Source organism: Vicia villosa, unplaced genomic scaffold (assembly GCF_029867415.1).
Source record: "Vicia villosa cultivar HV-30 ecotype Madison, WI unplaced genomic scaffold, Vvil1.0 ctg.002675F_1_1, whole genome shotgun sequence".
In the NCBI taxonomy this organism is placed as follows: domain Eukaryota; kingdom Viridiplantae; phylum Streptophyta; class Magnoliopsida; order Fabales; family Fabaceae; genus Vicia; species Vicia villosa.
In genome coordinates this window covers 209568-217272 of record NW_026705999.1, presented here as the reverse complement: position 1 = coordinate 217272, position 7705 = coordinate 209568, and positions in this window count along the sequence as shown.

Below are 7705 nucleotides of genomic sequence, written 5' to 3'. Positions count from 1 at the left end.
GGTATTGACGTAGCAGTTAGAGTGAAAAATCAACAGTCAAAGTTAATTTTCTTTTTTGTTGTTTTTGTTTTTGTTTTATGTGAAAAATGAAACTTTATTTACATGACTTGTTAAAAAACACAGACATAATAAATAACTATTATTTACTGTTACCAGTACAGTCTGAATTTCCTGATTCTGCGCCTGCAAAAGATTTAACTCTGTACCAATTGTGTCAGTACTATTTATCTGTAAATAAATAAATAGCATGTGTGAAGTAATAAACAGTATTTGGTGTTTGCGTAAGAATAAATTCAACTGCAAGCCAAAATACTGTATAAGAAAAATTCTAAAAACTAAGTATTTCACATGTCAGGATATTTATTGAAATAAAAATCCATGATTATATGAGACTCTTAATTTTTAGATTGGAGTTTTCTTGAAAAAAGATGCGGGCAAATTTTGGGGTATAACAAGCGGCTATAATCATCAACGATGACTAATCCATATTTCTTCCCTCTGACAGATGCTGTTTTGACTGGGCCAAACAGATCAATGTGCAAGAGTTCTAACGGCCTTGAGGTAGAAACAACATTCTTAGACTTGAATGCAGGTCTGGAGAACTTGCCCTTCTGACATGCTTCACAAAGAGCATCTGATTTGAATTTCAGATTTGGGAGACCTCTGACCAGATTTAGTTTGTTAATCTGAGAAATCTTTCTCAAACTAGCATGTCCTAATCTTCTGTGCCAGACCCATTGCTCCTCAGAAACAGACATAAGACAAGTCACCTTCTGCTTCTCAAGATCAGAAAGATCAATCTTATAAATGTTGTTCTTCCTCTTGCCTGTAAATAGGATTGAGCCATCCTTCTGACTTACAGCCTTGCAAGACTTTTGATTGAAGATTATATCATAACCATTGTCACTTAATTGACTTATGGACAATAAGTTATGCGCTAATCCTTCTACAAGAAGTACATTAGTTATGGAAGGAGAGTTACCAAGACTTATGGTTCCAGAGCCAATGATTTTTCCCTTCTGATCTCCTCCAAACTTGACTTCTCCACCTGGTTTAAGCACCAGGTCTTGGAATGTAGACCTTCTTCCCGTCATGTGTCGCGAGCACCCAGAGTCCAGGTACCATGACATTTTGCTTTCTGTCCTCTTTGCCGCCAAGGATATCTGCAACAGAAATTATCTTCTCCCTAGGTACCCACAATTTCTTGGGTCCTTTCTTGTTAGTTCTCCTCAAGTTCTGATTGAACTTGGGTTTAGCAAAATATTTAGCAGGAGGAACAGTATGATACTTCTTATTCTTAGTTCCATGATATTTCTTAGGTTGTGTCACATGCTTCTTGGTGTGTGTTATGTGAAAACTTTGTGCATGTGATGTGTGCTTAATATCATGGGAGTGGCCAAATTTAAATTGGTTATACAGAGGCTTGTATGATATTTTCATATCATCCACAAATTCAAGCTTGTATGGGATTTCACCCTCATAACCAATGCCAACTCTCTTGTTCCCAGACACAGCATATATCATAGAAGCTAGCTGACTTCTGCCAATACTTCTAGATAAGAACTTCCTGAAACTTAAATCATATTCTTTCAGAATATGATTCAGACTGGGAGTGGATTTTTCTGAATCTGAAGGAGATCCAACATTATTGGATAATTTTAAAACTTTTTCTTTTAATTCAGAATTTTCCATCTCAAGCTTCTTAGTTTCAAATTCAAATTGCTTTTTCAGCTTTTTGTATTTGATACTAAGATGAGCTTTTAATTCCAGAAGCTCTGTTAGACTGGAAACTAACTCTTCTCTAGATAGTTCAGAAAATACCTCTTCAGAATCTGATTCTGATGTAGATTCTGATCCATCATCTTCTGTCGCCATCAACGCAAAGTTTGCCTGCTCTCCTTCAGAGTCTGATCCTGATTCTGATTCAGAATCATCCCATGTTGCCATAAGACCTTTCTTCTTATGAAACTTCTTCTTGGGATTCTCCTTCTGAAGTTTCGGACACTCATTCTTGTAATGTCCAGGCTCATTGCACTCATAGCAGACAACCTTCTTCTTGTCAGATCTTCTGTCACCAGAAGATTCTCCTCGTTCAAATTTCTTTGAACTTCTGAAGCCTCTGAACTTCCTTTGCTTGCTCTTCCAGAGTTGGTTCACCCTTCTGGAGATCATGGACAGTTCATCTTCTTCTTCAGATTCTGATTCTTCAGGATCTTCTTGTGAATACAAGATTACACTCAAAGATGTTTTTGATTTATGGCAAACTCAAATGAGCATTCAAATAACAAGGAGAAATTTGATCACTCATGAAAGCAAGCACAAGGTGATCCACTTGGCATATAAGTCGACTCAACACAAGCTGGACATGAAAAATGCAGAAAATCAGCAGTTAGGTCGACCTACTATCAACCTAGGTCGACCTAAAATGAAGGAAAATCCATATACCTCTGCTAGGTCGACTCACAGACCATTTAGGTCGACTCAAAATGAAGAAATCTTCACATCAGTCTGTTAGGTCGACCTACATGGCAACTAGGTCGACCTGATCTGTGAAAAAGTCTCCAGAATGCATCAGAAAAGGATTCTGGTCGACCTACTCCTTCAACAGGTCGACCTAACTGGGAGAAAAATTCTGCAAGCTCTGTTAGGTCGACCTAAGCACTACAAGTGGTCGACCTAACTGATCAAGAAAGTTCAAAAATCAGTTTTTCTTGGTTCTAACTGTTATACAATCATATATATTGTGCAAGGGTAATTATTCAATCAACACCAACGACTGAAAGATACACAAACGCTTCTCATCTTCGTTCTTCATCATCTCCAACACAATTACACATAATCATTCTTGCGTTGCGGGTTAGTGATGAGTTCGATAACGTCCATGGAACGGAATTGAAGATTCCTAGTGGGTGAAGGTTCGTGGGGTTTGTTGGTGAATAAAATCTGCGGGTTTTGTCCTCCACGACGGGTGGTTCTTGGGGGTTTTTATCAAGAGGCGTTCATTGAGGATTCGGCTGAGTGTAACGATTGAGGAACGGGGAGTTCAAGGAATCAAGACACTGCAGAAGGGAATCAAAGTGAAGCTCTTGGATAACCTTGATCTGGCTCAAGATTAAGGGGGAAGAAGATTCAAAGGATCGACATAATTGGTTTATCGTTTATCGCTTTGTTATCTTCTTTGTATATACTACTTTCAACATTAATGAAAGATTACCCAATTTCAATTTGGAATTGGGGGCAGACGTAGTCGTAGCGAGGACGATCGACGAACTGCCTAAACAAATATCGTGTTCTTGTCGCTTTTACTTTCTCTTTTACTTTCTGTTCATAATTGGTTATAAGCACCAAGTGTTTGTGTTTTTGCTTGATCCAATCTTACTGCATTGCAAATCAAAGTTGTCAATCTAGAAGTTAATTGGATTTCAGTAGTTAAACGTATTGGTTAGCTATCATATTACTTCACCATCAATTCCACTTATTTCTTGGTTTTGAAACACGTACGATCTTTGCAATAGCGGTCCAGAATAGACGCAAGTCGATTCAGAACCGCTTTCGCTCGAGTCAGTAGAAAAATCCTTAAAAACTTAGAGAGATCTATTCACCCCCCCTCTAGATCCTTAGGCCAGCGTCTAACAAGTGGCATCAAGAGCTCTGGTTTATTCCGTGCTTTGTGAAACACTTATTGGAAAGATGGCTTCTGGACCTAAAGGGGCTCATAATAGAGCTCCAGTTTTCAACGGAGAAAACTACGGCTATTGGAAGGATTGTATGTGTGTCCATATCAATGCAATTGATAGGAACATCTGGACAGCTATTGTCAATGGTCCATTTCAGATCACTATGACAAATGCAGCTGGTGCAGTTGTTCCAAAACCAGAAGATACTTGGAATGCTGAAGATGAAAAGAAATATGCATACGATTGGAAAGCGAGAAATATTCTAATCTCAGCTCTAGGAGTTGATGAATACTATCGTGTTTCCCATTGTAGATCAGCTAAAGCTATGTGGGACACATTGCAAGTTGCCCACGAGGGAACGGATGATGTCAAACTAGCTAGGATCAATACGTTAACTCAAGAGTTCGAACTTTTCCACATGGAAGATGGTGAAACCATCGAAAGCATGCAGAAAAGATTCGTTCACCTGAAAAATCGATTAAATTCTCTTGATAGACCTGTTTCCAATGTAGTTGCTACTAACAAAATCTTAAGGTGTTTGAACAGGGAATGGCAGCCCAAAGTTACAGCAATTAAGGAAGCAAATGATCTCAACACTTTAGACATTACCACTCTCTTTGGTAAACTAGAGGAACATGAACAGCATCTTAAATGCCTTGACATGCATGAGAAGAGGACAAAGAAAGAAAAGAACATGGAGAAAGAGGTAGAGAAGAAGTCAATAGCTCTAAAAGCTTCGAGCTCCAAGACCTCAAAACGAGAGCCAAAGGATAGTGACACAAGTGATGACGAAGACTCCGATGATGAGGAAATGGGACTGTTTGTGCGAAGATACAACAAATATCTAAAGAAAAATGGAGCAAAACATTCCGACAAAGGATTGATCAACTATAGAAAGCAATCAAACATGTTCAAACAAGATGACGACAACAAAGGAAAGATCAAAGGTCTTTGCTTCAATTGTGGGAAAGCCGGTCACTACAAACCGGATTGTCCATACCTTAAGAAAGAAAAGGAGAAGAACCAAAGCAAAGGTCATAACAAATCTAAAAGAGCTTACATAGCATGGGAAAGTGATTCATCTAGTGAAAGCTCGTCAAGCGATGAAGAAGAATCAGCAAACCTATGTCTCATGGCTCATCAAAACAAGAAAAAGAAAGCTGTAAGTCATCTCAAACCTGAACTTGTAGATAAGGTATCTCATTCTCAACTAAAACTTGCTTTTGAAGAATTACATAGAGATGCAATTAAAGCTTTCAAACTTTTGGCCTCAAATAAGAAAATATTTTCATATCTTGAATCAAAAGTTGAGAAAACCGAAAGGGATATGGAAGCTTTAAAACAATCTATGCTAGACATTCAAAAGGACCAAGTTGAATTAGATCCTACATCATGGTTTGGTTGTGAGACATGTCACATTTGGCAAAAAGAAGTAAGAGATCTAAAAGCCAAGTTAGACAAGGCTCTACAACCAAAAGTGACTTTTGCGGTTGATCCAAACAAGTTCAAAAGATCGTATACTCCTTTATATAGTAAATACACTTTTGTACCAAAAGTATCAACTAGCAAAACTCCATATTCTCATCATATCACCTGTCATTATTGTTGCAAAAAGGGACATACCATTGAAAAATGCAAATTTAGGAGAATTTTAGTTCCTAAAGGAGTATTTCAATGGTTGCCTAAGTGCAACAAATTGTGTACTCACCATCCAGGACCCAATGAAGATTGGGGACCTTCCACTCTAAATTAATTTGGCAGGAAAAGTGTCTTGACATCATTGATAGTTGACGATTCCATTGATAAAGGATGTTCAAGACACATAAAAGAAGGCATATCTCTCTTGATATGTCATCTATGAAGACTGAAAACCAAAAGATCGACACTTAACAAGAGGGTGTCACACTATGAAGACAGAATACCTACATATTAAGAAAGCGGTAACATGCACATTGTTCACTTCCAAAAATTTCATTGATTCTATAATATGCTATCAATTAACATGCTTATAGTGACTTCATGTGTTCTTATCTACTCTTCTCAAATACTTATGTATATGTGTTCATCATTTCATTCATAACATATAATGGTTGTGCATTCAAGCAAATGACAAAACAAAAATACATCATATAGAAACATTTCCAAGGCATTTTCATCATTGAAAGCAACTTAGGTCGACCTACCCTGTATTTGAGTCGACCTACATAAGAAGGTTCTTTAGAAAAACCAAAAAGGGCCAGTTGCGTCGACCTACTCACAAATTAGGTCGACCTAATTTGGTTATTTGTATTGTTACTTCTGTTAGGTCGACCCAGCTTCACTTTAGGTCGACCTACTGCGTAAACTTTTCCATATTTGGGCCTGTTAGGTCGACCCGACCCAATGTCATGCATTCAAAACATTCCATTCTTGCATTCCCTCTCATTCTCATCCCTTTTGGTACGGCTAACCCTAATTCCTCAAACTCTAAACTGTCAAAAATCTTCCCTCTCTCACTCAAAGCATCTCCAATCATGCCTCCAAAATCAAGAAAAGGAAAGGAAATTGCTTCCAGTTCATCATCTCAACCGGTAAGTGCTCTTGTTCACCCTGATTGTAGAGAAAACTTTGAGAAGTGGCAGATGAAAAGGAAAGTTGTTAAGCAATACACTTATGATCCAAATCTTGTCGAAAATATGAATATCCCTGATGTCGCTGCGTTAATTGAACATCAAAATATTCATCCCTTATTGCAATGTGATACCCCGTACTGTGAGGATACCGTTAGGGCTTTCTATGCAGGATTTACAAAAGGAGACGGTTGTAACTTCCGTTTCAAAATGGGATCTAGATCGCATGTTGTTGACAAACGGGTTTGGATTAGTATTTTTGGTCTGACAATCGTTGGTGATGAACTCCGTATGGTAGACGGGGATGTACCGGGAAACTATGATCATGAGGCCTACATGAAGTCAATCCTCAAAGATCCTTCCGTATTTGATAGACCAAATGAAACAATAACAGCTGGTCATTTGAAGCGAGATCCTAGACTCTTGAACTGGGTAATCTCAAGAATCATTAGACCAAGGGCTGGAGGATATTCGAGAATTGAAAGAAATGAAGTGGTGCTCATGTATCTGCTGCAAAACAGAACGCGTTTACACTGGCCTCACTTCCTTGCTGCTAAGTTTCATGAAGTCAAACAGAAAACTACAGCCCTATGTTATGGTTCAATCATTCAAACAATTGTCAATCACTTTGGTATGCGACTTGATCACTTACACTACACTCGCGTACATCAATCCCAGGAATTCTCACAAACCACCTTGACTCTTATGGGATATCATTGGAATCCTGTGAGAAAGACTTATTATCTCATTCAAAAAGGAACAGGGAAGGTTATCTACAACTATGACGATCCTACGGAGTTTGGAAACAATGTAGGAAATGAGGAAGAGGGAAACGATCAAGAAATAGCAAATGAGGAGGATCATACCATGGAGGATCATACCATGGAAGACGCAGCTCATGACACAGATGCAAATTGGAGATATGTTCCGCCACAACAAGAGGATATCCCTTGGGGATACACTGCTCCACCTCCTCCTGATCAATCCAACTTAATATCTATGCTTGAAGCTATGCAACTTCAACAACAGCAGAACTTTGAAACTCAACAGCTTCAATTTCAAACCATGCAGCAGCTTCAACAAGACAGATATGAGGAACAACAACGGCAATACCAATCTCTGTACAGCTTGGTTCAGGAACAAAGGAACGATTTTGAGACGTTTGCATCCAACTCCATATTGAGGCAGAATCAGTTTGAGGAAACGGCATTGCATCGTCATGCTAACATCAGCCAAAGCTTCAACACTCTCAACATGTCGGTGCTGGATTTGTTGGAACAGGTTGAAGAAGATCGACCTCACACATTTCAAAGAGGAAGAGGAAGAAGGGGCAGGCGTTAGGACATATCGTTCATCATATCATCATTTCATTGCATTTCATGCCATTAAGTTTTTGTTGTTTTGTTCTGTTGTTAAAAA